At 36.1% G+C, this 23868-nt stretch overlaps 1 protein-coding gene across 1 annotated transcript in view; it reads left to right on the top strand.

Moving 5' to 3' along the window:
* Positions 1–23868, top strand: part of LOC141394063 (uncharacterized) — a 917654-nt gene that overhangs the window by 22257 nt on the left and 871529 nt on the right. Inside the window, exon 2 of the mRNA XM_073967887.1 lies at positions 20434–21515. The gene's annotated coding sequence lies outside the window, so the exon portion shown is untranslated. The remainder of the gene's footprint in view (positions 1–20433; positions 21516–23868) is intronic.

The raw sequence follows: 23868 nt of genomic DNA, 5'->3' as shown, positions 1-23868 counted from the left end.
GTAATTAGATCTAAAATGGACATTGGTGTATCTCCGGGGTACATACCACATCAACAATTCGGTTTTAAATCAGGCCATTCCACGGAGCATGCACTCCTTAAATTTCAGGATGATGTTTTGTGTAACCTGAGGGATCAAAAGTGTACTGTAGCGGTGGCACTAGATGTAGAAAAAGCTTTCGACAAAGCTAATCACAAAGGTATCCTTCAAAAAATGATTAATATTGGATTCAATCCTCACGTGATAAAACTTTGTGAAAGTTTTTTTAATAATAGGAAATTTTTTGATTGCCTTGAGGGATCAGAGTCTAGTTTCGCTGAAGTGAATTGCGGTGTTCCGCAAGGCTCAATTTTAGCACCGCATTTTTACAACATATATATGAGCGACTTTCCGCATCGTTTCCAGGATTGTCAGGGGATTTTGTATGCAGATGATGCGTTGTTGTACACCCACGCAGAATCTCCTGATAATGCTTTATTAGCTCTTTCCCAGTACCTTGATAGGGTTTGTACGTTTTTGTCTGATTGGGGGATTAAAATTAATGTTTCAAAATGTCAAGCAATATGCCTAAGAAATGCATCGGGTAAATGTAAATACTATGTTGTGCCCCAAAGTAAAAATTTAAAATTGTGTCTTAATGGCCAAGAAATTCCTTTCGGCGAAAATTTTAAGTATCTGGGTGTAAACTTTTCTAAATTAATGAAATTTAATGTGCATGCTCGCCTTGTTCTCAAGAGAGCCAATGGAGTAAGAGCAGCCTTTTCTTCATTGTTTAATAATAAGTTTCTTCCGGTAGAAACAAAACTTTTGATATATAAAGTTAGTATTCGTCCAATTTTATTATATGCGTTTTCAATTTGGTTCGGTATATCCCCTACGGTTATGAATGAATTTTCTATCTTTGAAAGAAAAATTTTACGTATGTGTGTAAACCGAAATTTCAAGTCAGTTAATAAACGATACAGCAATTGTTTTATCTATGAAAAAGCAAATGTTGTACCCCTTCCTATGTATGCAATGAATAGGATAGCAACTTTTATTTCCCGTTTATCGCTTTCACCAAATCCGCTCATCGCAGATATCTTGGCTAATCAGACAGCTTTCAATTGGTCTAACACGTACTATATTTCACCTCTTGGACTTACTGAGGCGGATTTGGAAGCAAATTCTCCTTCTGGCTTACCAAATTTTTATTTAAAGGCATTAGCAGGCACCCATAGGGGTTAATAGCTAGTTTTATGTTAATACACTCTTTGTATTCTCTTAGATTTAAGGATTAGTTTTAAGATTTAGTTTGTAAGGCATAGTTTTTAAGTCTAATTTTTGGGGAAGAACTCTCCTTGTTCTGTTAACGCCGGGAGCAAGCGTTTTCTCTTTTATTGTAAACATATATAATGATTGTTTAACTGCTGATTTTAATAACATGGGTTATATTCTTTTCATCAGTCATTAAAATAATACATTCTAGTTTTAAGTACCTCCTTTATAACGTTTCAAATACCTTGATTTTGTTAAAAAGTCTCAATAATAATAAACTAAACTAAACTAAACTCTGTATCCACAAAAATAATTGAAAAATTTTAAATTTTTAAAACTTCTCTTTAAAATTGTAAACACCATATTTTTCCCCAAACTAAATTTTATGGAAACAACAAAACATATGGTTCTCTTTTGAAAATGTATAATACAGGATAGATATTGCTAAAATTATATGCCAAACTTGTTGCTGAGCTAAAAATTCCTTACTTTGTATGAAAAATGCTAAATATCCGCAAATTAAAGTGACCCTTATCAAAGAAAAACTTTGACACAATTCCAAAGCATAATAATGCTTAAAATTCTGCTAAATAGTTCGGCAACTAGTTAAAGTTAATTTGACCCTGAAAATATGCCATTTGACAACCATTTCCTTTGCTTTTTAGATGTGTATTGAAATAAATTACTATAAGCTGGGAAAGCTTAAATTATGCAACGTTGTACTTAAAAAAGCGAAAGGAAGTAGAGTGAGAGAAATACTTTATTATTCATGACAAACTTTCTGACTTTCTAACAAATTTAACTAGAACTGAAAAGTTATGAAAATTTTGCTATTTTCTAAGAATATACTAGGGGCAAGAAGAGAAGTAACTCATATCAAAGTGTGTTTTAACTTAGTGAAATGGGAGTTAAAAATGTTATGAGCCCCTTTATGAAAGTTTTCAAATGACTGAAATATCCAGGAAATGTAAACATAACATATTTTTGGGGACTCTATCTCACGACTTTCTGGTGGTCATACAAACAGTTGCACCCAAAATAGTTGTCGATATTTTTTAGGAGATTAAATAAAGAGCAATGTTTTGCTATAGCCCCAGTTATAGACACCGATCGTTTTGAAGAAATTTGGAGGATTATTTAATTTTTATACCCTCAGCCTTTAGGCTAAGGAGGGTATATACACTTTGATACGATGAAAATGTGCCTCATCGAAATAATGGTTTTAGACCCCAAGTATGTTTGGACGAAATGTGATTCAGGCAATTTGGAGTCGATCTAGCCATGTCCGTCCGTCTGTCTGTCCTGCTGGCTGGAGCGCACGATAACTTTCGAACGGATGATCCGATTCGGTTCAAATTTTGGCTTTCGTAATATTTTGCCAAAACTTAGTTTAAGTTCGAAGATGAGCTACATCGGTCCACTCCTTCCGGTACCTCCCCCACAAAAGTTCGAAAATGTTCGGAAAATTTGTGCGCACGATAACTCTTGAAGGGAGTGACCGATTTGGTCCATGCTTTGTATAGTGTAAACTTTTTACCAGAGTAATATGAGGTTCCAATATGGTCTCAATAGGTCCACTCCTTCGGGTACCCCCCACACAAAATTTCGGAAAAATTCAGTTTAGGGCCATCTCTCGAATCGCTTTGATTTTTGTTTTAGCAAGTTGTATTCACTGCCCTCCATACGACGGTACAAGTTTCATCAGGGGCAAGTCCATACTTCCTGAGAAAATAGCATGAAAGTTGCAAAAAACCCCTATGACACCGTGTAAGGTGGTTGGAACGCAAGATAACTCTCGAACGGATCTGCCGATTCGATCCAAAATATGGTCTTAGTAATATTTTGTCCAAACATAGTTTAAGTTTGAAGATAAGCCATATCGGTCCACTCCTTAAGGTACCTCCCCCACAAAATCTCAAAAATGTTCGGAAAAATTGTTCGTACAGTAACTCTTGAAGGGAGTAGTAGAATTGGTCTATACTTTACACATCCTAATATATCTACCAGATATAGATCAGGTTCAAATATGGACTATATTTGTCCACTCCATGCGGTACCTCCCACACAAAATTTCGGATAAGTTCACTTTAAGACCTGCTTCCGAATCACTTTGATTTTCGTTGAAGCAACTTGCATTCGCTGCCTCATTTACGATGGTAAAAGTTTTTTTAGGGGCAAGTCCATACTTCTTGAGCAAACAGACCGAAGAGTGTAAAAACCCGCTATGGCACCATATGTTGCGGCTGGAGATCCACTTCCATAACGGTCAATGTCGATCCATTCCTTTTAGTATCTCCTCCGCAAAACTTTTGATATTTAATCCTAATCAACATGTTTGTCTGTTCAAACTGCCAACATTTTTAAAACCCCTTAAATACATACGTATTTTGGGAAAAAATTGTTTCAATATACACATGCTGAGGGTATATCTCTGTCGGCAAAGCCGACTGATACTCTTTTACTTGTTTTATAACGATTTGGTAATAATTTGGTATGAAGAGCGCTTGGTTTCTTAGATTTACCAGCACCATTAGCTGCAGTTTTTTGTATCTTGTGTTTTTAGTTCGTGGGAAAAGACATTAAATGAACAACTTGCATTTGAAAGAGGAAATAAGTTAGAGGATAGCGAAGCCGCCCCACAGTCGATGTGTCTGAGGAGCCTTCCTAAACCAAAGGCGAAACATGCATGTCACACAGTGGTGATTGTGTGGGTTCGTATCGTCGGCTTTCCTTTTTCAAAAAGCATCTTGGTCAGTAAGCTCGTCTCTAACGAGAAATTAATTAAAAAAATTAGTAAAAAATGACCTTCGCCTAATAGGCAAAATTTTCAAATAGAAATCCAATTACATTGTTGACATTAAGGAAGGTCATCAAGTAACTTGAAAGAAATGATGATTACAATGTAAGTCCAAAAATTTAATATATTTTATATTCGACAATTTGCTTGGTTCTGATTACCTTTGATAAACAACTTAAAAAATTTTACGTGATTGAAACTACTCAGGAAATGCAATCTTGCACTACCATTTGGGATAGCAACACGGAGGAAAAAAATGCCTCTCCAACATATGTCCTAAACATTTATTTGTTTGCAATCAGTCGCAAACATAACATATGTTTGGTTGCTAACAAATATTTGTTTAGATATAATATAAATCAAACCCAAAAGCCACAAAAAAAAAACAAACACATTCACCAGTGGGCGCTTAATGAGAGCAAGGGTGCATAAATTTCAATGTAAAACCATAGACTAATGAATGTATAGGCAATGAAATCTTCTCAGTCAAATTCTCTCATTGAGTGAAAATTGAGTCAGTTGACGAGGTACTCAATTTTTAAAATGACAATAATTATGCATTTTTAAACTATTCATGATGGTATAAGGCAATATGTGGGTAATATTGGCCGGATTTACATCCTCAAATAAAAAAATTAACAAAATCTTGCAATTTACCCCAAAACAAAATGTAATTAGGTGAACACAGAGCATATTGAGTGTAAGGGCGACACCTACAAAAAACAAACACATTACAAAATCTCTATCTATTCATTCATTAGTCTATGTGTAAAACGCATTGAAATGTATGCTCACTTGCTCTCAGTAAGCGCTCACTGGCTATCTCTAACATTTACACACATTTATAAATGGTTGTAGTTTATTGAAAGTCATAGAAATACCAAACACAAACAACAGACACATAGGTACATAAAAATTTCAAAGAAATACATAACAGAATTTAATAAAAGAAAAACGGAATGAAATTATTTATAAAAAGTCACACTTTTAAAAAGAAAAAAGTACCTATATGGAAACATCGTTGAACGCTTCTCCTTATTGTGAAATAAACACATTTTCCTCAAAGTTGAAATCGTCAGCGGGAAATCGGCATCTGGAATCAAATGATTATATATTGTAAAAAAGGTCAGTAGTTTTTTTTCCATATGTAGGCTACTTTGCGAAATATATATGTCCTCAAGGAATTAAAATATCGACCAAAAATAAAATTTTTATATTTGTCATACAAAAGTAATGGTCCATTTCACCCGCTAAAGAATATCAGATCATCATTCAAAATTGTAGACATCTTTTTCGATCTATACTCTTACCCGGTGCAAAATTTCGTGACTATTGATGTATAATTGCGACTTCTAGCGAGTTTATTATTACACAAAAAACAAATAACGGAATATATTAGGCTGTAACTCTGTTATCTGATCATGCACACCAACATAATTGGCATCAATTTCCACTTTCAAGTATATCTCACTTGTCCGGAATGTCACTTCCAGGAATTAAGATATAAGCTGTATATTAAAAATTTTCACAATTTTCACACAAAAGTTTTGGTCCATTTAACCGTCTAAATATTATCCGATCGCCATCTGAAATTGCAAGCTTCTCCTTTGTGATATACTCTCACCTTATTTAAAATTACGCGTTGATCGGACTATTATTGAGACCTACAGAGCCGCTTGAAAATTGGATAAATATTATGTTTTTGGTCCATTTCACCCGCTAAATATATATCCCGATCATCACCAATAAGAATAGGGATCTATTCTGATCTGAACCCGACCTCCATACAAAATTTCGTGACAATCGGTCCATAATTGCGCCCTGGAGCGTGTTTACAATTTATAATGGACAGACGGACGGACGGTCGGACACACATCTCAAAATCGATTTATCTCGTCGAGATATGATGATTGGTATACCACATTGGTCTCCGACGAATATTTCGCGGTGTTACATGAATTATTACCAAAACAAACTTAAAATACCCTTTTCCACATTGTGGTATAGGGTATAAAAATATGCTGGTACCCAAACAAATACAATAGAAATATGTTACAAAATGTTGCAAATACATATACATATTTTGAGGAATTTTGCTATGGTGTTTTTAGTTTGTATGGTGTTTTTAGTTTGTATCTACATTTTCAGGCACGATTGGATGTCCTTTCGCATTTATTTTTCCCAGTGGGTAAAAACTTCTCAAAAAAATTGTCAGTTTAGGGCAGCCAAGATCACCTATATACGTTAACGTGACTGAAATAACAACATACGTTCTCTTTATTCTCATCTGCCGTAGTTTAGCAAAGCAAAGACTTTCTCAGAGAAACTAATGTACAAAATAGTTTGAACACTACCGGTTTAGGGTCATACATTGGCATAGCCCCAACCTAACGGTACATCCTGATTTTAGGTATTTTGAAGAAACTAGGTGCATTTTTTTTGAGCGAACTACATGTAATTTCTCATTTTAGGTTGCTAGTAGTCAAACAAACATTGTCAATATAGATCCATGTTTTGGTATATCCCCGTATAACGGTACTGCCCGATTTCAGGTATTTTCAAGTTTGTATCTAACCGAGTTACGCAAAACTAGGTATTTGGGGTTCCTAAAAATCCTACAATTTTTGGTTTTGTGGTACTTTCTTACCAGAAAGAAAACAAATTATTCCATATAAGTAGATAATATTTCATAGTGGAGGGTATAGAAAGACCTTCCCGGGCGAACTTTACGCTTTTTTATTTTTTTCCAAATTAAGCAGAAACCCGCTTCAAACTTCCAGAAGTAGTTGCAAATAGGTTGAATTTGGTATTTTTCATGGTTTTACGAATGGTTTAGAGATTCAAGCAATATACTTTGTAGGCAATAGGGAGCAGACACCTATAATTTGAACGAGTATGTTTATCTCCATTCCTGGGGAGATACGTGTTCCTCCTGCCGTGCTAACTAGATGATGCATACCTTTTATCAGGGTATCGCGTAGTATACACTCCATACCATCTTCTGGGATTAGATATGGAGTATCTTCGTCGTCTTAGCAAGTATTGGATACCAAAAGTTTGGAAAAATCAGATTTCCACAATCCTCTTTGCAGCAATTCGATGTTTAATTCTATGGTAGAACGTCCGATTTTCCATTTCTCTATTTTTCTAGTGAAAAATACGTTTTTCTTTTTTTCTCCCGGTACCTCTCCCGTGTGCCACATTCTTCTCGTCAATGTGAGTACGTCATTTCTGACCTGGATCCTGGTCTGGATCTTGCGGTTCTTACGTGAAGTGGCGAAAACTTTGCCACTGCGCCGATATGTTGTCGGAACATGCAGTTCTTTATTAAGCAATTGGGACAGTTTAGTGAAATATGATGTGGCTATTTTCCGTGATGTGTCTATTCTTGTTATACCCTACACCACTTTGTGGTAGGGTTTGTAACGCATCGAAAAAGGATCGTAGACCCATACTTATATGTATATAATAAAATAAATATTTCGACGAGCCGGCTATGTGTGTTCGTCCGTCAGTCCGTCTGTCCATCTAAACCTTGTTATCACGCTACAGGTCGCAATATTGATCGGATCGTCACGAAATTTTGGGAGTTGATGGGGATGAAGTCGGATAATTTTCAGGGGTGCTTACGGACGAAAAACGTATTTGGAGAAAAAGTCATGGTTTTATTCTTACGCAAATATCTCTGCTTCTGGTAGGGGTATTCCAAAAGCAAAGCCTCCCAATGGAAGAGAAAAAGATCAGCTTTACAACGATGCAAAGGAGTTTGCGTAGGTAGTCAAACAACGGAGATATCACAATAGTCGCTAATTTAACCCATTTTTCATTTTTGGGATTTGATCAAATAACGGAGATATCGCAATAGTCTCTAATCCATCCCAATTTCCTATATATTAATTGTAATGACGAATATCAGCGTTTTGGTTGAGTGCATTTCAACAAAAGTGACCAATATGAAAGAAGACATTCTGAGCTTTAAATTGATCCCACTTGCGTCACCAAAAGTGGTATTAAATTAGCGGTATAGAAAAAGACTCTAAGGCATCCAAATTTAAAATTTGTGAACTTTTTTTCATATTCCAAGGAGAGAATCTGTTAATGAAATTAGACCATATGCGCTTCAAACCAATACCAAATGTGTTGGTTACGATTATCAAGTATTAGAGTCATTGCAATAGGCGGTAATATTTTGAAACTTTTTTTGAAACGTCTAACCTGATAATCAAGAAGACTTACTTAGCTGGCCCATTACAGAACATTTGTTCTATAAGCCGAACTAAGAAGAGATCTCCAATTATCTCTATTTGTTGCTTCGCTCTCTAGAATACCGCGCTTTTTCATCTCTTCTTCCACTTCTTTGCTCCATCGATTCCTTGGTCTGCCAATTCTGCGTGTACCGCCATATGACCCGTATTTATACGCCTTTTTAGCGGGTTCAGCTTCGCTCATTCTTATCATATGGCCTATCGTTGTATCTCGATACGTTTATCTATACTGATGTCGTTGTATAGCAGATACAGTTCGTGGTTCATACGACGTCGATATTCACCGTCAACGCAGATTGGTCCGTACTTTTGTTGGACGAGATGTGGCTTTGTTCTTAAACTGCTTACTTAAGCCAAAGTAGCATATATTAGCCAATATAATTCTTCTTTTTATTTCACAACTGATGTTGTTTGTTGTGTTTACGGCGGTGCCGAGCTAGACGAAGTCTTTCAGTACCTCAAAATTATAGGAGCCAACTTCAACAGGTGGACGCGTGTCGAAACCATCAACTTGGTCTTCTCGCCGTTTACCACCAGAACCACTTCTCCTTCGATCTTCACAAAAGTATCAGTAACTTCGTTTACTGATCATCCTATGATGTCTCTATCCTCAGCATAGCAAGTAACATGTGGCTATTGGTGTAGATTGAGAAATTTCTCCTAACGTTTGTCTCTCGTATGACCTTTTCCAGTATGTTGAAGAGATCACACGGAAGGCTGTCTCCTTGTCTGAAACCTCTTTTAGTAAAAAACTGTTCGGAGAGGTTCTTTCCTATTTTAACTGAGGATCGAGTGTCAGTTAAAGTAATTTTACAAACTCGTATGAGCTTTGCAGGGATACCAAATTCAGACATGGCTTGGAATAACTTTGAACGTAGGGGCTGTGAAAGGCTGCTTTATAATCGACAAAAAAGTAGTAGGTGTCGATATGCATCTCTTGGGTTTTCTCCAGTCTTTGCCGCAGGGTAAATATCTGGTCAATGGTGGATATTTACCTGTCTAAAGCCGCACTGATAGGGTCCAATAATTGCATTGACCATAGGCTTTAGTCTCTCACACAATATGCCAGATACTATCTTATATGCAATAGGGAGCAGACTTATGCCCCTGTAATTGGAGCACACATTCTTATCTCCCTTCTTGCGGACTGGATATAGGATGCTCACGTTCCAATCGTCGGGTACGCGTTCTTCCTGCCAGATGGTGCTAACTAGATGATGCATACACCTTATCCGCATGTCGCCTCCGGTTTTGAACAGCTCGGCTGGCAAGCCATCGGCTCCTGCTGCCTTATTATTCTTCAGCCGGTTTATTGCTGTCTTTACCTCATCTTGGCCGGGTGATATAAATTCAATACCATCAAGAAAACTGGCAAAGCTTCAAATCAGTAACAAATAGATTGTCGATAGCGGTAAAATGTAAAACAAAAGGCGTCAAGTTATACCAATTTTTAATTTTTGGACTTTTAGTGTAATTACATCTTTATTGCAATTAAAAACGATTAGACGTTGCGCATTACAGGGAGTACAGGAGGACTTTCATCTTTAAATTAATATAGATTTGGTCGGTGTTATTGCCCCAGTTCTTCGAATTTTCTTTAGGACACAGCGTTGCAGTAGTCGATTTACATATTTGAAAATACCTTGATTTCGAGAGTGCTGTAATTATTTTGGTTCATTTAGCCCTAAGTCATCTGTTATAATTGCTTAGGTGGCATATAACTTCAGTATCTACCAAAAAGCTTATGCACAGCGGTAGTGGTGTAGGGTATCACATAGTCGTCCCGACTATAGCCTTTGCTCACTTGTTTAATAGAATATATACCTTTGTTGCAACAAAGTAGTGATCCGAGTCTATGTTTCCTCATTGGAAAGATAATAAAAATTAGATCAGTTTTATTTCTTGTTTTTAGATATGGTGACAGCAACATGCCTTTTTGAATGTCAAGTAACTTAAATCTGGTGCTGCTACCTAACATGTTTCGGGATCGGCAAAGTCTATCAGTCTCATTCCACTGTCATAGGAAGGACATCGATAATTGTTTTTAAGCGCTCATTAAATATATCTCTATATCCGATTAACCAAAGTCTGGTTTTGCAAAGTTATCTCATCAATAACTACTTCAGCAAAAATGTTTTATATCAAAAAATCAATCGTTCGCGGCAAACTAGAAAACTAGTGCGATTCTCTAACTCATTTTTTGACTTACCGACAAATGTCGGTAAAATTAAAACGCAAAGTTATGAACGAAAAGCTAAAATAAAAGTGGACAACACTGTTGCTATGGGTGGAACTTTACTACCACTTTCTTTTGGTCGTTAACTTACCGAAAAATATCGTTAATTATCGAATTTATAAGCATTTTAATTTGACCGATTTTTGTCGCTAACTCAAAAAATGTGTTAGAGAATCGAATTACTGATCTCATTTTTAGACAATTGACGACACTGGATTTCCCTATTAAGGTGTGGGTGTTAATTTTAAATCACAATACCAAATATTTCATTACATCTGCAAATAATTCACTTTTTATGTGCGTGAGAGTGTATGTGTGTGTGTGTCTTTAAACTTGAAAAGCCCAAGGTGTGTTAGATTAATTAATCTTTCTTAAGATTTTGTAAATTTTATATTTTCTTTACACAAAATGGGAAAAGTTTCTTGCAGCAACTGCTGTGCATGTGAAAAACAAATAATGTTTACAACAATATAAATAATTTCTAAGAATTAGATGCTGATGACTGGTTTGCTTTGTGTGTCTGTGATTACTAGGGAAGCCTGATGGTGTATGGTTTTGTTTTTGTGGCTTTGTCTGAAGTCTGTAGATTTATGACTTCATGTTTTCTTTTGGTTTGGGATGTGAAATTTTTTATTTTCTATGGTGAGCGAAAGAGAGAGAGAGAAAAAAAAGAAAAAGCCTACCTTTTGGGCAAATGAAATATTCATTGAAATGTATAGCATACATTTGGGCTATAATGAGTATAACATTTACACTTTCTTTATATACCTTACAATTTTTTCATTTCTCTTCTCTTTGTATTCTGCTGTGTTGCTTTCATCATTATTTCCCACATTCACTAGAATAGATAAATAAAATAGAAGACACGAGTGAAAGTGGTGCTGCAATATTCATTGAGATGCTGTCATGTTGCTTGTGAAGAGTTGTTGTTGTTGTTCAGGCAAATGTAGATGATAACAACTTTAAATACTTCAACCAAGTAAGTTTTGTGACTGCTTAGAAAAAAAAACACACACACACACAAAAACTCCCAACACATAGAGAAGGAAGTAAACCAGGTTAAGTAGTTTAAATCCACCCATACTTCAGGTTCTAATATTACTTCAACCTTACTTCTTTGGCCATAGTTAAACTTAAAAAAATATATGTGTGTATGTACATGTAACTAGAAGATATCCTTGCCTCTTGATCCCCAAACACCATGAGGCTGGAACATCAACGTCATCATAACCAAGTATGTATGTAGTACAGCAGTAGAATATGAAATACAAAAACTTTATAATTTCAAAGAGCATAAAGAAAAGGAAACTCGGTCAACGTAATTGTGTCATATGACGAATGGAAAAAAGGAACTGAAATGGATTTATGGAATATATAAGTCTTTTGTATTTCCTTGCTTGTTACACCATACTGCAACACTTTCAAAATGTACGTATGCAGTATGGGTTCGACTTGACAACTACATTGCAATTTACAGGAAAATGCTTTTAATGCAAGGCAAAAAAACGAACCCACTCACACTGTTGATGCCGATGGCCACGATGACCACCACAACGAAATACTATTTGTTTTACCTGCCACCGTTGGCTAGAGAAAGAGCTAAATAAACATTTGCCCCAAGCACCATAAGAGCTAACGCACACAATTTTTATGCTACTACGCCCAAGGTTATGCTTCACTTTCTTTACATTTCACTTTTCCTACATTAGGGTTTTATCTTCTTCTTCTACTTCTCATTGTTTACTGCTAATATCCTGTTGCAGATAAAACAATTCGTCGTAACCACCTATGTAATATTAACTATGTTCGTTGTGGCCATGTGTGTGTGTGTGTGTTTGCTCTGTAATTAAAGTTCACATTTTTTTGTATCAGTTACAATGCAGTCAGCTACTGTGAACGTATTATGTCTCAAGGGTGTTACTGTTAACTTTCCTCACTAATTATATCGTAATTATTAAGGAGGGTAGTATTGCGAAGGAAAGCAAAGAAAAGCGCCACCGTGATGAACCACGACTGAATAGATGTTTTCCTTATGGAAAAACATTATTCAGCCACGGCAGAATAGATGTTTTCCTATGGAAAAACATTATTCAGCCACGGCAGAATAGATGTTTTCCTATGAAAAAACATTATTCAGCCACGGCTGAATAGATGTTTACCTATGGAAAGCATTGTTCAGCCACTGCTGAATAGATGTTTTCCTATGGAAAAACATTGTTCAGCCACTGCTGAATATATGTTTTCCTATGGATAGATGTTTTCCTATGGATAGATGTTTTCCTATGGAAAAACATTATTCATTCCACGGCTGAATAGATGTTTTCCTATGGAAAAACATTATTCAGCCACGGCAGAATAGATGTTTTCCTATGGAAAAACATTATTCAGCCACGGATGTTTTCCGATGGAAAAACATTATTCAGCCACCGCTGAATATAATATGTTTTTCTATTGGGAAAACTTTATTCAGCGACGGCTGAATATATGTTTTCCTATGGAAAAACTTTATTCAGCCACGGCTGAATAGATATTTTCCTATGGAAAAACATTATTCAGCCACGGCTGAATAGATATTTTCCTATGGAAAAACATTATTCAGCCACGGCTGAATAGATGTTTTCCACGAGAAAAAATTTTTTCAGCCCTGGATTGAACAACGTTTTTCCCTAGGAAAGACATATATTCAGCCGTGGCTGCATAATGTTTTTCCATAAGAAATACATCTATTCAGCCACGCCTGAATTGATGTTTTCCTATGGAAAAACATTATTCAGCCACGGCTGAATTGATGTTTTCCCAAGGAAAAACATTATTCAGCCACTGCTGAATAGATGTATTTCTTATGGAAAAACATTATTCAGCCACGGCAGAATAGATGTTTTCCTATGGAAAAACATTATTCAGCCACGGCAGAATAGATGTTTTCCTATGGAAAAACATTATTCAGCCGCAGCTGAATAGATGTTTTCTTATGGAAAAACATTATTCAGCCACAGCTGAATAGATGTTTTCCTATGGAAAAAACATTATTCATCCATCCAACGTGATTCAGCCGCGGCTGAATAGATGTCTTTCCTATGGTAAAGCATTATACAGCCACGGCTGAATAGAATAGAATAATGTGTACTTGTCAATTTTTTATAACAGCAGCCCACACTAACTGACATATCTAAATTTACCTTATCTTTGGTTTCATCGAATAAAACTTACACCTTTGGGGAAACGAGGGCTAAAGACCCCTTGTTGTTGTTCAAATTATGAATTAATTAAAATAATCTCAAATTTACCGTGTCAGTTTCAGTTCGTGCTTCTTTTCACTGTAAATTCTTCTTTCTTTTGTATACAGCAACAGTTGGAAAAATAGATTTCTTTGAATACAATAGAAAAAAGAAGAAGAATCTACGGAAAAACCAACAAAAACACATTCAATTATACCTAAACGTTTACCCATGGCACTTTCTTTTTTTGTTTCTTTCTAAACAGTTCTAGCCAACAAAAAGGAAGAGTAAAAATGAAAGTTGCACGTTTTAATTATGCTAATGCAAAGTTATGTTTAGTTTGGCTCTGTTCTTAGAACAATACATACACACACACACACGAGAAGAGTAATGTGAAGTTGCCAAAAACCAAAACTACAGCTGAAATGGTAAATTCATGTTGGAACCCTAAAAGTATGCTATTAATGGAAAAACCCTACACAACCGGCTTATAAGTTGGTCTGTGGTATTATTCAGTGTAGGTGTGTACTTAGCCGTTCACCACCCTCTCTCTCTTCCTCTCTCGTATTACCAAAACCTTATCTCTATTATGTTTACTCAAGCTTACTAGCTGTAGTAAGTGGAAAATATACGCTTAGCATAAATAACAGGTGAAAAGGGTTAACATTTACATTGTTCTTAATTACAATCGTACCGACCAACTATGTATTACCTTTTAGTAATGCCGTTTGTACATTGTTTGTTTGTTTGGCTGTTTATATTCGTAAGGTTATGTAAACATTTGGGTCAAGTTTATCAAATACATGGAGAGAACGTTGATAATGCGTGCGGCTAAACACAACGAATGGTTTAATAAGAATTATAAAATTGTGTTACTTCTGTAATACTCTTATTATTGCATACCTTAAGGGATTTTAATTAAACGTTTATTTTTTGTGGAAGCAAATCTAAATAGTAGGTAAATAATTGGGTTGGTTGTTTTATCTGTTTTATTAATGCTTGTTTGATTTGTTTATGATTTTGCAATATCTGCGGGTGTGACACAGTGATTTAGATCAGCGATAGGCACCATATATTTCTATTGCATATTTTACGGGGTGTCATTGTGTGATGCTTTTTCAATGAGTTGAATTGAGTGTGTGTTGAGAGAGAGAGAGAGAGAGAGAGAGAAACGTTCACAGGGGGAGCGTGTGCTCTCTTTTGCCTAACGCTAATGCTATCTGTTAAAAGGTTATAGAATGTAAGCAGGGAAAAACTAAGATTCTGAATCACAGATTACCGAACGTAGTACAAGATCTGTCGTTGTAGCAAAGCTAGTATGTTAGTTCGTGTTTTTCAGTTATATGATTCTTCTTCGCAACAGTTAAACTGATGCAGAATATCGTGAGATCCCAGTCCTCCCGCCGTAAATGTGTTGGGTATCAATTCGAGCCCAATACTAATTGAGGCGGCTGCATCGTCTGGATCTTAACTGGGCTGAAATCATTTGCGTTTACCTTGTCAACCGATGTTCTTCTGCTGCGATGGATGGGGGATGGTCTCCGAGCTCCTTGATCTACAGCAATGGTGAACACGAAGAGAGCGTTTGTATGGCGAATCGTACGAAAACATAAAAGAAAGTGCTCATCTTGTTCATCTATGATCTACAGATTCCCAGTACCTTTGGGGCTCTCTCACTCTCTCTCTCCCTCTAGAACATGAAGATTTCTCCTGATGTGCATGGGTAGAGGAAGTGTCTGCCCACAAGATTTTGTCGGGGATGCAAAGGACGAAAACACCCAAGTAGGTACTGCATCGACAACACCTTGTTGCATTGGTGTACCGGTAGTATCTTCCGCACTGCTTACCGCAGACTGCTCTGATGCTTTATAAGATGTTTGCGCAACTGCATCAGAGTGAATGTTATTCAACTTTGCCTGATAGGGTAGTTGATCGCGCCTGGGTGGGTGAAACTTGTCCACACGACTGTGGCAGGAATACTTATAGCTATAAAACACAAGCACTACATTGACAACATCTTGTAGTTCTAATGCACCAGTAAAATCTTCGCCTTCTCATGAAGTTGGTCCATTGATGCCATGAGAAGGCGTCCTGTTGTAGTCCTTAGAACGGAATTATAGAATGTTTGAATATTCTTCCATTGCGTAGGGCTAACTTTTGCATACGACACTCGTGCCACATAACTTACCACAGACCGGCCTTTTGCTTTATATATATGAGGTCAACAAGGTTCCCAGCGCTGCCACCCAGCGACTGGATAACCTTGTTCTTACATCTGATCATGTTGCAAATAGCTGTGGCTTTCGCGGCCGACTTAAACATGCTATCCAACGTTGCAATCAGTATCGTGGGGTAGTTTTTAGTAATAGGTAGGTTGGTAGTATGAATCAACAAACCATCGACCAGTATGATCAATGCAAGCCTCATTTGAGTTGTCCAGGTGGTGAACATTAGCTTTGTTCCTTTACTTTTTTAATAGTAAAAGTGATAAAAGAGAAAACTGTCAAAATTGCGCTCTCATGACCAGTTTTAACAATAAAGTAAAGGAACGGAAAAATGGTAAATCTGGTAAAAATGTCAAAAAGAAACACAAAAATTAAATTTTCTTCCTTTAATTCACTGTTTTTAATTTTCTTTTGCCAGCGTTCGCTTTTTTCTTTTGTTTTTGTTAATTGTATTCTTCATTGCCAAATAATCGTCAAAGAAATGTCGAAAAATCAGTTCTACCATTTTTTACCCAAGAAATTTGTCTGGTAGTCCCAATTTACATTAGGCGAGTTTACTTGCGGCAATTGTCAGTTTGTAGGTGTGAGAGGGTGCTGAGAGGCAAAGGTTTACCATATGTCTCACCTCTCTCTCCTACAAAATGACAATTGCGGCAAGTAAACTCGCCCAATGTAAATTGGGACGTAGCTTGTGGCAGAAGAGAACTACAATTTTGTTCTCTCTCCCCTCTCACTTAAAAATTGCTTCCAGTTTTAACAATTTTTGGTTAGAAATGGTAAAAATGGTAACCTCAGGCAAGTAAAGGAACACAGATGGTGGCAGTGGATTTGGTGGCGGATATTTCATATTTCACAGATGGAAGCTATGTCGATATTTAATCTATCTCATATGTATGTCATGGACATTAGGACCCGACGCCAAGATCGTACAATCTTCCGAATCCATTACAATCTCTAAGCTGTCTGGAAGGTGTGAACTTTCAGAAAGATACAGCTTAAACAGTTCCGGAGATTACATTTCGTCTTGTATTACTCCCTGTTATACTGTATTGGTCTTCGACTTACAAACACTGTTGGAGGTCTTCTATATCCTTGAACAGCCTTGCATAGTTGACGGTATCGAAGTCCTTCGATAGATTAAGAGCCACCATAACTGTTCGGCCTACTCTGGTTCAATCCTCGACTGATATGTATGGATATGGTGGATAATGCTGTTGTGATTCAGAGCATTTTCCGGAATGCATGCTGATGTTGGGCAACTGGGAAACTCCTTCTCATCACGGGGAGCAGTATTGCCTCGAGAATATTTGATACTGACGACAAGAGGAAGATCGGCCTGTACGATTCTCCTCTTCAGACATTCTTCAGTAGCGCGACCACACTCCCACTTTCCATGCTTCTGGTACAATATGGGTGCTTAATTGCAAATTGACGTCTTCTTTACGTCGGAGCACATTCCTCTTCGATGTATAACTATCGTGTCGGTTACAATAACACGCACACTTCATCGGGTCTGTCACACCGTTGAAGGTAACAGTATTTGGGTTCGTGTATAAGATTAGTCGATTTTCGTACTGAAAATTCTCACAGCTTGTTTATCCCCATAGCCTTTTGGTTACAGCTTGACGCTATAAATAATAGTTTTGGCGAAATAATTGTTTTGGTCCCGAAGTATGGTTTGACGAAATCCTTTTCAGACAATTTGGAGTCGATTTAGCTTTGTTCGTCTGTCTCTTGTGTATACGACGACTCTCGAAGGGAGTAAGCGATTTGGTCCGTTCCTTGCACATCGTAATATTTCAACTAGACACAGATAAGTTTCGAATACGGACTATAACAATCCACTGATTCGGGTATCTCCCATACAAAATTTGGGGAAAGTGCATTTTATTACCTCCTATGAAAAAGTTTTCATAATTTCTGGAACAGTGTGTACTCGCGTTCCCTATTAAGACAGTACAGGTTTTAGGGGAAGTCCATACTTCCAGAGAAAATTGCCCGAAAGCTGCATGTGTAGTGGCTGGTGCACACAACACCTCTCGAACCAGATAATGCGTTGGTCCAAACTCCGTATATCGTAATATATCTGCGAATCTTAGATAAAATTCGAAAATTGTGCTTATCGGTCCACTCCTTACCGATATCTCCCCCACATAAAATCAAAAATATTCGCTAAATTGGTCCAAAATTTCGACCTCATAATATTTTGTACAAACTTTGTTTAAATTCGAAAATGCGGTCCACTCCTTAGAGAACCTACCTCCCTCACAAAAATTCAAAATGTTTGTTCGTGCAGTTTACGGTCTATTCGAGGATCCTTTGGACATTTTTACCAAATGTACTCCTTGTGTTCCTGTTTACAGCAATATTATATTTATAATGGGCAAGTTCATGTTTACTGATAAAATGGTCCAAAAACTCTAAATTATACGGAGATCAACTGAAATGACTTGTGGGCACGATATTTATCGAACGGAATGGCTCCCAAAATAAGTTCCACTTCCAAAATGTACAATGCGGTTCTTTCCTTCAGGCCCATCCTCCCCAAAACTTTTGAGCTGTAATCGAAATCGGTATACGGAGCTATACCGAGACATGCAATTATGTTGACTATTTCACTGCTCAACACGACTTTTGTTTCAACCGAAGTTGCGGTCGTTTCTAGATGAAATCGGCGAGATATTTTCAAATCCGGTCCCGGTTTTTGTCCATCAGCTCTTGTTTTTGAGATATAGCTCAAAATCGGTTTTTACGAGTTTAACCCAGACTTTCGTTATTTTCGGATACAAACAAATATTTTTTGTAGGTTTTTCGACATTAATCTATTAAGGAGATGTTGTACGCTCGATACAAATCATTTTTGAAATACAGTGATATCATTACCACATAAGCCATTTACTTTTCAATGGCAGTCTTCATGATGGTTTTTAGGTTATGGCGGAATCATGGGCGCTATGAACTTTATATTATACATTTGAATACTGGATTATATAGTAGACACCCTAAGCATATCCGGAGTACCATATGAAGATCCTATGACTTCCCCTGATGACGTAATTACAGCTTAAAGTACTCAAAATATGAAAATTTTACAAGGTCCATCGTATATTTTCTGTATTTTTTGATATATACTCACCATAATTATTTCAAAAATGATTTGTATCGAGCGTACAACATCTCCTTAATATATAAATGTCGAAAAACCCACAAAAAATATTTGTTTGTATCCGAAAATAACGAAAGTCTGGGTAAAACTCGTAAAAACCGATTTTGAGCTATATCTCAAAAACAAGAGCTGATGGAGAAAACCCTGGACCGGATTTGAAAATAACTCGCCGATTTCATCTAGAAACAACTGCAACTTCGTCTGAAACATTCAACTTTTTCAATTTTGTTGACCAGTGTTTTTGGTGGAGAAGTTACGTGACTGCAGGAAACCTCAAATGTAAAATTAGGTAGTTAGTTGGAAGTTTAGTTAAAAATTTAGTTATAAAAAATAAAATACCGAAAATCTACAGGTACCGCTATGTGGAGGCTGCACCTAAACATGGGCCTATGTTGACAATTTTTGTTGAGGAAGTATTGTGATCCTTCATAATCTCAAATGCCAAATTACAGTTTGTTCGTTAAAAAATTATAGCAAAAATCCTCAAAATACCAAAAATCAGGAGGTACCGTTATATGGCGACTACACCCAAACATGGGCCTATGTTGACAATTTTTGTTGGAGAAGTTTTATGACTGCAGGGAACCTCAAATGTCAAATTACGGGTAGTTCAGCCAAACAATGTAGCAAAAGCTTCAAAATATCGAAAATCGGGAGATACCGTTATATGGAGGCTATACCTAAACTTAGGAATTTGTTTACAATTTGTTTGTTTGAAAAAGTGTTGTGACCCTTAAGAACCGCCTATTTCAGCTTGTTCGGTTAAAAATGTTAGCTAAAATCCTTAAAATACCGAAAATCTAAGGGTGCAGTTATATGGGGCGATATAGCTCATCTTCTGGCCTGCCTATGGAATAAAGAAACTTGGGTGCGAAAATATAGCTCTTTATCTCATTTTGTGTGGACGCTAGAGTGATTAGAACAGACGGACATAGGTAGATCGACTCAGAATTTGATTCTGATCTGACAATATGCTTTACATACGGAAAACTATGATTGATGATATACAATCAGTAATTAGGGAGTCACCCTGTTCCTTCCAAGAGACAACCAATTACATTCTGCGACATTTTTGTAGAAACCCGTTTAGCGGTTTTTAGGTCTTTAATGAAATAAAAAAACATAGCACTCAAATATTAATTTATAGATATATATAAAAATTTTATGTTTATAACCTGTCAACCGCCTAAATGTTTGCTACAAATTATTTTATATCCCCAAAAATTATGCATTTAACTAAGATAAATATTTCTTTCTGTCTCTTTACAGACTACTCCTCAAAATAATAAACAATCTGAATAATTAACATTGCGGGTATTTAAACGGTACGGTACGCGTTCGTTGCCTGTGCTACTTAAAACAAGTATTCGAAAGTGTCATAAAGCGGGATTGTTAATAAACCCTGACAAAAAAACTTATTAATTGAATATTGTAGCAAAACAAGTTTTACAACACCAAATTCAAAGTAATTTCGGCAACAAATCCCACATAAAATGAATGATCGTAAATCATAAAGTGGACGAAAGCAAAGAAAAAGAAAAATTAAAAAAAAAACATCACGAATCTACGAAATTCAACACCTAAAAGTACGACAGCTCTGTGTATTAATAAAAAAAAAAAATTATATTAAAAAGCCTAAAAGTGGTCATAAAAAGCGTAATAACTAAAAACGCAATTGCCAGATATTGGACATAAAACATTACGGCGGGATTTTGTTTTATGTTGGTTATAAAATTAAATAACTTGTAAACAATTTCATTGATGTACTTGGCTCCTATGTACTTCTGCTATTCCTGCCCCCACTCCTGCTTCCATGTTTATATTAAATTTACCTAATTTCACACTTGACTATAATTTCCAGTAAACAAATCCTCAAAATGTGTTTTTAATTTTGTAATAAAAAAATCTGCGATTAAAAAAGAATCATCCTAACATCCCCGGTTGTTGAAAAGTTACAAAAGTTTCACTTTCATTTAAGTCTGTAAAATACCAGTACACGGTCTACTTCTTGGTCGTAAGGCTTTTGTTTTGTATTCCCTCTACAGAAAATAAAATAATAAGCCATGTTTTCCCAGGAAATATTAAAATAAACAGTTAAAAATAAAAGTCGTTACAACAACAGCAACAAAAAAAGAGTTCCTCAACATAAAGTTGTACACCGAAATTGCTGTGAAATTCTTTGTGTTCGTGCATGTGTAAATATATATAACGCTCCCGAGAAGTATACTTCAAAAGTTGTTTATATAATTAACAAGTGGTGGTTAAAGTGGAAACAGGAAATACAAATCACATTCAACAAATTCGCTTTTCAACGAAGTTCATTTTCATTTTCTATGATCCAATAAAGAAAGGTAAGTTTTGTTTTTTTTTCTTTCTTTCGAGCTAACCTAGTTTGTTAACTTAGTGGGTTAAATACGAAATTTCTGCTTATTCCGTATTTAATTATCCTGCCTAAAATTAGGTTTTCAATTTAAATGCGGGAAACATAGGAACATTGTTAAAATGAAAGTGTTGCTAATTATTTGCTTGAAGAATGTAGAAATTAGGATTTTAAAGTGCACTAATAGCTAAAAGAGAGGCAAAGATATTTGTCTAGCATTTTACGCTTTCCTTTAATTAAAATTCCATTAAATTCGGTGTAGTTGTTGCTGAGGAAGTTTAAGTGAAAGTTTAGGTTGGGTAAAGTTAGCTTTAAGGAAGCAAAGCACAATAATGTGAACACTTCCCTCGGCAAACTTTGGTTTATTGTTTTCATCCTGGAAATGTATAAAAATTATAATGAGAATATTCCATGGTTATTGCTCGTTGAATTGAGGATAAAGATGATGAATATTCCGGAATATTTCTGTATTGTTCAACGATGGTTTGTACTGTAGCAAAAAGAGAGTAAAAAGTCATGATATGTTTTATGCAAATTTAAAGAACAAAACGTGAATCAGTTTGTTTTTCCGATATGCCTTCATATGTAACATAATGAAAAGAAGCACCCCAATATGGGATGTTTTTCCGAAACATTACTGTTGCAATAAGTACTGAGAGAACTATACGAAATAAATTCTAAAATTTAGGGAGAACGGGTCTTGCTTTACTTTTGCCTATGGTTAAATTTATTGAAAATAAGTTTTACAACTAAACAGATTGGCTTGATGTTAGAACTATATAAATAAACATGTTGATGTTCGCCACCTTCTTGACATCAGATTAAATTGCTGCGGGAATACTGCTAGCATCTATCTAATTGAGCATAACTGTTCAACAATAGATCTGTGTAAAGCTAAAAAAAACATTATTAAAAACGGGCATAGCAAATAGAATTTCAGATTAAAACAAGTAAGAAAAGCGTTAAGTTCGGCCGAGATGAACTTTTTATACCCTCCACCACGAACTGTATTGAAGTGAATAGGAACAATTAGTTTTATTTCGTTTATGATAGTACTAAACTCTTGCTTTTATTGCAGGAGTAGTACATATATCTCAACTGATAATACTCCCTTCAAAACAGTTAATATGGGGAGACATTTTTGTTCTTTCCAAAACATGGACCAATATTTACAATTTTCCGAATTGAGCGAAATACATAAAATTGGGCAAAGCCGACTAGACCTAAACCTGGATATTCTGGATTTGGATAGTTAACAACATCGGGAGCGCCGTTCTATGGAGGCTGTATAAAACGTTAACCTGTACCGATAAATTTCTGGAGGAAAGTTTCGTAACTCCAGCGAAGACTAAACACCAAATTTCTGTTATTCCCATTGAATATTAATGGCTAAAACTTTCAAAATACCGAAAATTGGGAGGGATCTTTCTATGGGGGGTATATAAAAACATGGAACAATACCGGAAATTTTCAGGTGGGAAGTTTTATACCACCAACGGAGATTATATATTAAATTTCATCCGCTTCGATGGGATATTGATGACACAACCTTAAAATACCGAAAATCAGGAAGTACGCTTCTATGGGGGTTATTTGAAGAAAAGTGCTTATACTGATAATTCTATTCTGCAATATTTTATACACCCATGGCAATATTAGTATATTGGGGCCACAACTTTCAAAATACCGTAAATCGGAAGGTATGATGGGGGTATTTGAGGACGTCGACCTATGCCGGCACATTTCGGCTGGAATGTTTCATACCTCTATCAAAAACTTAATACCAAATATAAGCTATTTTGGTGGAGAAAGAGCTATATCTAGAAAATCGGGAGGTACCGTTCTATTCTATGGGGGCTATATGAAGACATGGACCTATACCGACAAATTTCAGGTGGAAAGTTTTATACCATCAACGAAGACTAAGTACCATCTTGCAGCCATTTCCGTGTTATAATGAGGCTAAAACCTTCAATATACCGAAAATTGGGATATACCGTTCTATGGGGGTACCCCCAAAAACATGCACGTATACCGACAAATTTCTAAGGGAATTTTTTGTAGCCCAGAAAAATACTAAATACCAAATAACAGCCACTTCGGTGGAATAATGAGGCTAAAACCTTATAGGAGATATAGGAGATATCGTCCTATGGGGACTATATGAGGGCGTGTGACCTATACCGACAAATTTCATATGGAACGTTTTATAACCAAAATTAAGACTAACCACCAAATTTCAGCCATTTCGGTGGAATATTGAGGCCACAACCTTGAAAATACGGAAAATCGGGGGTATCGTCCTATGGTGGCTATATGAAAGC

The sequence above is a fragment of the Musca autumnalis genome, unplaced genomic scaffold (genome assembly GCF_047663935.1).
Source record: "Musca autumnalis isolate F117 unplaced genomic scaffold, ASM4766393v1 scaffold_2, whole genome shotgun sequence".
Taxonomy (NCBI): Eukaryota; Metazoa; Arthropoda; class Insecta; order Diptera; family Muscidae; genus Musca; species Musca autumnalis.
This window is presented reverse-complemented; position numbering and strand designations above follow the sequence as displayed.